The following is a 10570-nucleotide window of genomic DNA, read 5'->3' as shown; positions in this document are numbered from 1 at the left end:
TGTTGTCTCTATTGTGTTTCATCCATGACCATGTAGAAGGAATAGACGCTAGGCTCTGGGATGGTGTCAAGGTCAGATAATAATGGTCTTTTATCAGCTGGTCCACAGGAGAATGGTGAGGTATAAGATTGTATTTCTCCTCGGGGCTGGAGAGATGGCTCAGAGGTTAAGAGCTCTGACTGCTCTTCTAGAGGTCCTGAGTTCAATTCCCAGCAACCACATGGTAACTCACAACCATCTATAATGAGATTTGGTGCCCTCTTCTGGTGTGCAGATATATATGGAAGCAGAATGTTGTATACATAATAAATAAATTTAAAAAAAGATTGTATTCCTTCTCAATTTTTGTTAACACACCTTCTGAAAAGAGTAAGATATATTCAGGATCACAAAGAATTAGATCTTCCTTTTAAAAATAACCCTCCAAGCCTGGAGAGATGGCTCATCTTTTAAGAGCAACTGCTGGCTGGTCTTGCAGAGGACCTGGGTTCTGTTCCCAGCATCTACATGGCAGCTCACTACTGCCCGCAGCTCCAGTTTCAGGGGATCACACACACACACACACCATATACATATAAAAGTAGAAAATAAAGGAATAAAATTTTGAAATTCCCCCTCCCTTTATAGCCTTACTTCATCCAATTTTGAGAAAGCAAGTGAACGAAATAGTTCCATTGAATAAATCATCCCAAGTCAGGATAAAGGAAATTGTGTGTGTGTTTGAGTGTACATGTATGTGTGCAAACGTGTACATTTGCATGTGTGTCACGTGTGTGCATGTATATGCATGTGTGCAAATGCATGTATATGTATGTACACATATGTGTATTGAGCACACATACAAACCAGAGAACAATGTCAAGTATCCTTCCTTAGGTACTATCTGCCTTATTGTTTTGTGAGACAGAATCTCTCATTGTCCTGGACCATGCCTAGTAAGCCAGACTTGCTCCCAGAGACCCTCAGGGATCCTCTTTTCACCCCTCCCCCAACCCCAGTGCTGGAAGTGTGTGACACTAGGCCTAGTTGGTTTTGTTTGTTTGCTTGCTTTTGTTTTTGTCTTTTTGTGGTTTTACATAGATTCCAGGAGATCAACCTCAATCCTCATGGTTGCACAGAAAATACATTGCCACCTGAGACATTACCCAAAAGTGCATTCTTGTGGCCAAATTTGTGTTTAATCTCTGGCTAAAGGATCTTAGGTGAGCCGTAACAGCTCTGAAGGACATCTCCTCCTCTAACGGTGGACAGTCACAGCAACTCTCTAGGCTGATATGAGTGGAAATGAAGTTCCCCACTGCTGTCACTCCAGGTTTGTTTTAAATGGTCGTTGGCTCCTGTGTGGTCCTCTAGGGTAGCAGGGAACCCTGCCTTCTGGAAATCAAGGAGTTTCTCTAGCAGAGGCCATCAGGATAGCAGATGGGGAAGCTGGACCCACAGGGAGGAGCAGGTCATCCTCGGAAGTCAGTGTCCCTGGAGAAACTAGCCTGGAAGAGGTTTCAAAGTGAAAGGCAGTGAAAGAAAGCCAGTTTTAATGCAACCAAAAGCAGCAATGAAAACCATCTGCAAGCAACTCCATAGTCCTTTGTCCTTCTTTTAAAACAAGCATGAAAAAGAAAGATAGGTGGGCAGGCAACAGGCAGACAGAAACGTTTGAGGGATCCTTTGTTGCCAGGTCCTTTGTGCTTTTCAAATAACTTGTAGTGAATTCTAAAGACTGAACTATCCAGGAAGACCATTACAGAGAGTTACTATATTGCACAGATTGAAAAACTAAGAAAAGCCTTGGTTGATATCACATCTAGGGGGGCCCAGTGAGATGGCTCGGCCAGGAAAAGCACTTGCTGTGTAAGTAAGCCTGACAACCTGAGTCTGGTTCCTGAGACTTGTATCTATATTCCAGCATTTGCCTGGAGAGATGAGAAGCAGAGAGATGAGAGAATCGTCATCAGGAAGCTTTCAGGCCACACAGTCTGGAGTATACAGCAAGCAGAAAGAGAAAGAAACCCTGTCTCAAAAACAAGGTGAAAGGAGAGAACCCACTTCAGAAAGTTGTCTCTGACCTCCATGTGCACCGTGGCAGGCATGGGCCCAGATTCCCACCAGGAGCGTGTGTATTGTGTAGAATGAGGGAGCAGGATTCTAATAACACAGTGAGTGTACCTCACCAGAGTAAAGAACAATGTAGATGAGGGCTTTTTTTAAAAAAAATGAGTGAATTTTATTATGATGCTTCAAAATAATATTTTTATTTCAATCCTCCCTAGCTTTCTCAGAGACACACAAGCATATACAATATGTATTTGTTTCATTTTCAAAATGCGTACTCCCTTCCATAGAGAAGTAGAATAACGTGGTTTTTAAGAATATAGGCTCCCGGATCCAACTGCCTGAGTGTACTCCCTGGTGTATGCCTATGCAGGTCATGTGACCCCCCCAGAGCCCCTGTGAAACAGGACAGAGGCAGTTTCTTTCTGGTGGGATTGATGTGAAGAATGACTGAGCTAGCCTGGGGGCAGGTCTTAGATAGTAGTTGGTATGCAGTAAGCACTTACTAGATGCCACCCAGTATCATTACATCTTTCAAAAACAGTTTGACTTAATGCAGTTAAAGTTTATGTGTACATATCACGTAGAACCTGCCCTTCTTTTCTTCTTCTTCTTCTTCTTCTTCTTCTTCTTCTTCTTCTTCTTCTTCTTCTTCTCCTCCTCCTCCTCCTCCTCCTCCTCCTCCTCCTCCTCCTCCTCCTCCTCCTTCTTCTCCTCCTTCTTCTTGAGACAAAATCCCATGTATTCTAAAGTGGCCTTAAACTCTTGTGTACCCACAGATGACCTTGAACTTCTGATCTTCCTGCCTCTGCCTCTCAGTGCTGGGATTACAGGTGTGCACCTCCATGCTCTGTTACTCGGTGCAGGGGATGGAGCGGGCCTTTGTGCCCGCTAGGCAAATGTCTGTCAACTGAGCCACATCCCTAACTCTTGCACCATTGTACCTTTGTAAGAAAATTGTGTGTGTGTGTGTGTGTGTGTGTGTTGTGTGTGTGTGTGTGTACATGCGTTCGCGAGTGCAGGGCCCTGCAGAGGCCACAAGAGGGCATCAGGTTTGTTGAAGCTAAAATTAGTTATGAGTTGCCTGATGTGGTTGCTGGACTCAGCTCCTCATGAGTGAGCAGTGAGTGCTCTTAACTGCTGAGTCCTCTCTCCAGCTCTACCATTTTTTTTAAAAAATATAATTAATTGGGTTCTATTTCACTCAAGCACCATGATTCAATTAACCTATTCTGTCACACTGGAATTTCAAAGGTTGTCCTAACTCTTTCTTAAGCAATCCATCTTCTGCACACGTCCTTGGACATTCTCCTAATTTTTTTCTCAGGTTAAATTCCTCAAAGAAGAATTGCCAGTCCTGACAGTATGCAAGCTTTAAATCTTTCAGTGCACAGTGTCTAATTTGTTCTGTGGAAATTTGTGTGCACTGAGACTCACCAATACTGTAAGGATGTGACTTCCTGACCCCTCTGCCAACATTAGCAATGAGAAATGGAGTACATGAAGAATCTCTTGCCTTTGGCAGACCTGTCCTGCTGGAAGACAGCAAGAACACTTCCTGCAGGATATTGCCCTTGGATAGCTAATCTCAAGAGCTTGTACTTGTGAGTTGTGTTCTCTCAGGGCCAGAGAGGATAACAGCAGCTGATGGGAGCCAGTATCCCCTGGGATCTAAGACCTGCTGTTCAGTGAGGCAGCACTTTGTGGGAATCTATCATGGCCATATGGTAACATGGTAGGGTTATCTTGATACAAGATGCAACAAGAAGTTGGGGGGATTCGGAGGCCACCCTCACTCATTCCATAACAATCTGCTCACCTAGCAACTGAAGGGTCCTACAAGAATATGTCCATCACTTCTACAGATGGTATCCTCAATGATGTGACCACCTTCCATCAGTCTCCCCTTCCCCAAGTACCCCAGCTCTCTGCACAACACCACCCTGGCTGTTGTGAACTTTCAGGGAGCAAGCCACATCCAACCCCTAGTGAGAGATGTGGCCAGCTAAGCAGGCCTTCTTTTCCTCAGACCTAAAGAGTAGAATCCCAAAGACTGGATTCCGTTAGAGAAGAAAAGAGGAGACTGGTGAGTTTCTAGAAGGAGAGGTCAGAAATGAGGGGGGATCAGGAAGAGATATCTGTTGAAGCTTGGGGGTGATTCATGCGGCAGCATTAGCTAAATCTGGGTGTAAAGTATGTGTTAAAGCACTCAAAGCAATGCCTGTTTTCCTCTTTTCTTTCCTTCCTGCAGCCTTTTTCTCTTCCTCCCCCTCCTCATCTTCCTCTTCTCCGTGTAGGTATCTGATTTTCTAGCACAGTTGTTGAGAACACAACTCACTTGCCATTGCCTTTCCTGTGCATAATTCTCAAATATCAACTGGCTATGGTGGCCTGAGTTTATTTCTGTGCTCTTGGTCCTGTTACTGTGACCCTGTTGCCTGGATTGGCACCTGACGATGGTAGCTCCGTCGTAGGCCATGAAATCCGGTGGCATCTACTCTCCAGTCCTTTTCACAGTTGTCCCAATTCTAGGTCCTCTGTATGTTCACACTGATTACCCAGTCTGTGCATTCTTACCAAGGGGCTGCTAGGATACTAACAGGGCTCACACTGGATGGAGGGACCATCGAGAACACCCAGTTCCAGCCTTGTCAGTCCAGCTAGGGCACACTCTGCCATCTGGCAAGAGCTCAGGACAGCTTCAGGCTGTCAAGGTTGCTGCTTCCTCACTTGGGAAGGCAATGGGAACACAACTTCCAGTGGATATTTTGATAACTATGTAGTATAATCTTTGTGGAATTCTGAATAAAATATTACATAAAAAAACCATCATTTATGCCCAAGGGCCATAAAACTGATGTAATTTGAATGTAATAAAATATAGGCAAGCAGCAAACAGTTCTTGTGGGCTTTCTCTTAATTTTTCAACACATACTTCAGAGTTTTAAGATACAGCGTTTACAGCCACCTTCCTGAATTAGGGGTGGGGGTGCTGAGAAATAATTAGTAGGCAATTTTTTGGCCCTGGGGCTTTTCTTGTAAATGTTTTTGTTGGCAGGCACACTCTTGAGAACAGGAAGTCAGTCTCTTGTTACAGATTTAAGACTTTTCAGAGCCAAATAACAGAAAACTGGGTTAGTTCTGAAATGAGAGCTGGGGCAGGGGCAGGGTGGACTGTCTTGGGCTCTTTCTGGAGATTAATGACATCTTGCAAATATCAATTCTCCTTTTCCTCTTAACTTGCCACCTCCTAAACAAAACATACTCACAATGAAAACAATTTAGCTGATCATTTTGTAGCCCTCCCTAAAATAAAGGATCTTCATGGTACCCACGGATTTATTTTAAAACTTTTGGAGAGCTGGGGAAAAGAAAATTAGAGTTGTTTCAAATTGACCGTTTGTTGTTTTGTTTCCCTTTTTTTTTTTCAAAATCCTCAATATGAAATTCAAAGTGTTAGATCTTGTATTAAAGATGCTGTTTTCACAGTAATCATAAAGATTTCTATTTTTCTTTAAAGTTTGCTTATTTTTTATGCAAGTGTTCTATTCTGCATGTACACCTGCATTCCAGAAGAGGGCGCCAGACTTCATTACAGATGGTTATGAGCCACCATGTGGTTACTGGGAATTGAAATCAGGACCTCTTGAAGCACAGCCAGTGCTCTTTTTTTTTTTCTTTTTTTTTATTTCTCCATTCATTTATTTAGCTCATAAATAAAGTCATGCACAATTATGATACATAATACAGTTTGTTCACAATGGCATGGCTAAATTAAACCAATTAACATTTTATTTCACACATATTCATCATTTCAGCCAGTGCTCTTAACCACTGAGTCATCATCTCACCAGTCCTCTTCCTTGAAGTTTTAAAAACAGCTTCTGTTACTGAGTAGTGTTGAAGCAAGTTTTGTAAATGCTATCAATATGTCGTTGAGCTAGTTGCAAGCAGAGTGATGGTTTGAAGTGGTGAGACTGGACGTTTGACCAGGGCATCTACAGATGATACCAAAAAGTTGTAATCTTGACAAAGTTTATAATCTGGAAGGGCCAGGTAGTGGTTGTATACGCCTTTAATCCTAGCACTTGGGTAGGTGGATCTCTGTGAGGTTGAGGCCAGCCTGGTCTACAGAGTGAGTTCTAGGACAGTCAGGGCTACACAGTAAAACCCTGTTTTAAAAACAAAACAAACTCGGGAGGCAGAGGCAGGCGGATCTCTGTGATTTCTAGGCCAGCTGGGTCTACAGAGCAAGTGCCAGGATAAGCTCCAAAGCTACACAGAGGAAACCCTGTCTCGAAAAAACAAACAAACAAACAAAAAACAATCTGGAGGAGGACTGGTCCTACACATTGAGAACCATTGTGAATTCATTTTCAAAAGTACACACACACACACACACACACACACACACACACACACACACACCCCTACACACATACAAATATGGAGAGATGGGGAGAGAGTGAGAGAGAGAGAGAGAGAGAGGGAGGGAGGGAGGAGGGAGGAGGGAGGGGGAGGGGGAGAGAGAGAGAGAGAGAGAGAGAGAGAGAGAGAGAGAGAGAGAGAGAGAGAGAGCGCACACATATGTTCCATGGCATGAATGTGGATGTCAAAGGATAGCTTTTGGTTTTCACTAACCACATTGTTGAAGCAGGTTCTCTCCTGTCTCTGCTCTAAGCTAATCTGGGCTAGCTTTGGGTAACGCTACTACCATTCTTGCCTTCCAGCTCACTGCAGGAACACTGGGACTACATTGTTTTATGCATATCACAGAATTGGGCATTTGCAATGATTCTTTTAAAAATTAAACTGTTTATTATTATTATGAGGGGTATACATGCCATGGTATATATATGGAAGAGAAGACAACTTTGTGGTGTAAGTTTTCTCCTTCAACCTTTACATGGTTCTGCAATTGAATTCAGGTTTTCAGGTTGTTATGTTTGTGTGGCTAGCACCTTTACTTGCTGAGCTATTAGTGTAATAGTTCTTTTTTGTTTGTTTTGTTTGTTCTTTTTTTCAAGACAGGGTTTCTCTGTATTGCTTTGGAGGTTGTTCTGGAACTTGTTCTGTAGACCAGGCTGGCCTTGAACTCACAGAGATTCGCCTGCCTCTGCCTCCCGAGTGCTGGGATTAAAGGCGTGAGCCACCAACACCCTGCTGTAATAGTTCTTAAAACACAAAAGCTTTATAAAACTGAGAATTTGGGGGGCTGGAGAGATGCCTCAGAGGTTAAGAGCACTGACTGCTCTTCCAGAGGTCCTGAGTTCAATTCCCAGCAACCATGGTGGCTCACAACCATCTGCATGAGATCTGGTGCCCTCTTCTGGCATGCAGGCAGAACACTGTATACATAATAAATAAACAAGATCTTTAAAAAAAAAAAAAAAAAACTGAGATTTTTGAGGCAGAGATCACCTTAACAAGTATAGATATTGTACTGATAATCTAAAAGTTTCCATGATAATACAGCCTTTCAGAAAAGAAAACAGTTTACACATGTGCACATGAATTCAGGTACCTAGATAGGGCAGATGTGGGCATCCGATCCTCTGGATCTAGAATACAGGCAATTATAAAATGCCTGATATGGTTGCTGGGAACAGAACTCAGGTCCTTTGGAAGAGCTGTGTACATTGAATAACCACTGAGCAATCTCTTTAACTCTTAACTTTATACAATACTGTGCGTCCATCTGAAGATTGAATGTGTTCAGAAAAACCACAATTTGTAACCCTTGGCTCACATTAACTGGCCAAGCAGGAGGTGCCATCATGGGTGTTGACCTTTGTCACAACAAGGACAGAAAGGTTTGCACAAGAAACCCAAGAGCATGCCGTGCATTGGTGGCATGCACCTTTAATCCCAGCACTTGGGAGGCAGAGGCAGGCGGATCTCTGTGAGTTCTAGGCCAGCCTAGTCTCCAGAGTGAGTGCCAGGATAGGCTCCAGAGCTACACAGAGAAACCCTGTCTTCAAAAACCAAAAACCAAAACCAACCAACCAAACAAACAAAAACCAAGAAACCCAAGAGCCTGGACATCTACCTGCTGCTGCTAGTCAAGTTGTTCAGGACAGAGGAACCAACTCCACCTTCAATACTGTTGTGCTGATAGGCTATTCATGAGTCACACTAACCTGCCACCTCTGTCCTGTCCCAGATGATCTGAAGATGAAGCTTCCTGGCCAAGAGAACCAAACAACTGTGGTTGTGGGGACAGTCACAGATGATGTGAGGATTCTGGAAGTGCCCAAGCTGAAGGTGTGTGCACTGAGGGTGAACAGCCCAGCCAGAAGTCGAATCCTCAAGGCTGGGGATCAGCCTTGATCTTGGAGTCTTCCAATGACCGTGGCACGGGGCTTCTGTCTGATCCTCGGAAGAACTGAGAGTTATAATGGCATTTTTGCAAGGCTCCAGGAACCCCACACACAGCAACACCAAACCCTATGTCTATTCCAAGGTCTGAAAGTTCAAACTTGCCAGAGGCAGAAGGGCCAGACATGGCTACAAAAACTAACCCTGGATCTAATCTTACTGTTATTTAAAAAAAAAAAAAAAAAAGCTTTAGTTATAGAAAGAAAGGAGAAAGAGAGAGAAAGAAACTGTTTATTTCTTTTAAATGGCCTCTCTCTTCAGCCCATTCCAAGTGGCATCCCTCCCACACCATTTATTGTAATTTGCTTGTCTTCTGCTATTTTGACAAATTTTGAATTTTTAACCCTATAAATAATCTTAAACTACTCAAAGCTGTCATCCCCTAGATATGAAAATCAAATTACGCTCAAGAATTCTAGGTGATGGAAAACATTATCCAGTCCCATAAGATATGGGTGACTACGGGAGTGTGACAAAACTGATAACCCTGGAGCTTCATCAGCACTGGGGAGTGTTTATTTAAAGGAGATACCTGCTTCTTGGTTTTACAACATACCAAGTATTTCTTCTCAACATTTATGAGCTTAAATAGATGCAGATGTTGCCAAAGAATGTGTTGTAAGATTAGCCATCTTAGAATTGTACAGTTTGAGCACTGAGAGGCCTGTTGGAGCATAGCCCACACCCTCCCTTTAAATGGGCTCAGAGAATTCATGGACTTAACACAAAGGAAATGGATGCAAACCCTTTCCCCTGAAGTCTTGGTTGTAGATTGTTTTTTTGCCCTAGTATTCTCTCTCTATTCTCTCTCTCTCTCTCTCTCTCTCTCTCTCTCTCTCTCTCTCTCTGTGTGTGTGTGTGTATATGTGTGTGTGTGTGTGTGTGTGTGTGTCTGTCTGTCTGTCTGTCTTTCTGTGTGTCTGAGAATGGGTGTCAGAGGACCACTGTGAAATTGGTTCTCTCACTCCACCTATATGTACCAAATGCCTTTACCCACTGAGCCATTTTGCAGGCCTGAGATTAACTAATTTTCTCAAGACTGTCTTCAGTTTCCTTTCTCAGTTACCTTGTACCATCCATGTCTCTCCCATTTGGGGGGCGTTTATGTTTTGTTTTTTCCTGAACTGTTCTCCTGACTGTATACTTCGTAGGCATCCCATACTCCTCCTCTTTTTCAACTCTTGGTTGTCATGGTTCAGAGCTTTTCTCTTTCATGTAAAGGGGACCAGACAGGATCTGGCCAGGCATGGTGAGAGAATAGGGAAGTCAGTTTTCCTCTACTCTAGGCTGTGGATCACCAGTTTCTTAGCTTTCCCTCCTCTAGGCTGTGGATAATCAGTTTCTTTATCTCACTGGCCTCTGATCTCCCTCTAAATAACAGATGTGGCCTAGAATGATGGCTTCATGCTTAGGAATGCCCTGCTGTTGCAGAGGATTCAAGATTGGGTCCCAGCATCCTTGTCAGAGGCTTACAAAAACTTGTAACTCTGACTCCATGGGATCCAACATCCTCTTCTGGATTCCTCAACTACCGCCAACATATGCATATACCATATATGTATACCTAATTAAAAATCATATATATATATATACATATATACATATATACATATATACATATATACATATATACATATATACACATATACACATATACACATATATACATATACACATACACACACACATATATATATATATATATATATATATATATATATATATATCTCCTAGAGTTTTTTTTTTGTGACAGGGTTTCTCTGGGTAACAGCTCTGGCTTTCCTGGAACTCACTTTGTAGACCAGGCTGCCATTAAACTCACAGAGATCCACCTGCCTCTGCCTACCAAGTAATGGGATTAAAGGCATGTGCCACCAACGCCCAGCAATATGTTTAAATATGTTTTAAAAGGGAGAGAGATGTGACCATAATGAAGAACCACTTATTTCCAGTCACTACAGGGACTATAGTCTGCCCATGAGCCTGGGGGTAAGGAGGAAACTTCTTGCCATAGCGACTTTGCTAACTACCACCCTTACCCCTTTTCTGTGTGTGCAAACTGTTTTTCCTGCAGCAGAAAAGAACTACCAGAATAGTTCATTTGATCCTATTTTATTACTTCAATTTTTTAGATTTATCTTTT

At 42.8% G+C, this 10570-nt stretch overlaps 1 pseudogene; it reads left to right on the top strand.

Moving 5' to 3' along the window:
- The first annotated feature begins 7826 nt into the window (after nt 1-7826).
- On the top strand, nt 7827-8569 carry LOC100771732 (annotated as a pseudogene).
- Nucleotides 8570-10570: the final 2001 nt, after the last annotated feature.

Source organism: Cricetulus griseus, chromosome 4 (assembly GCF_003668045.3).
Source record: "Cricetulus griseus strain 17A/GY chromosome 4, alternate assembly CriGri-PICRH-1.0, whole genome shotgun sequence".
NCBI lineage: Eukaryota > Metazoa > Chordata > Mammalia > Rodentia > Cricetidae > Cricetulus > Cricetulus griseus.
Note: the sequence above shows the minus strand (reverse complement) of the source record. Positions and strands in the feature narration are given on the sequence as shown.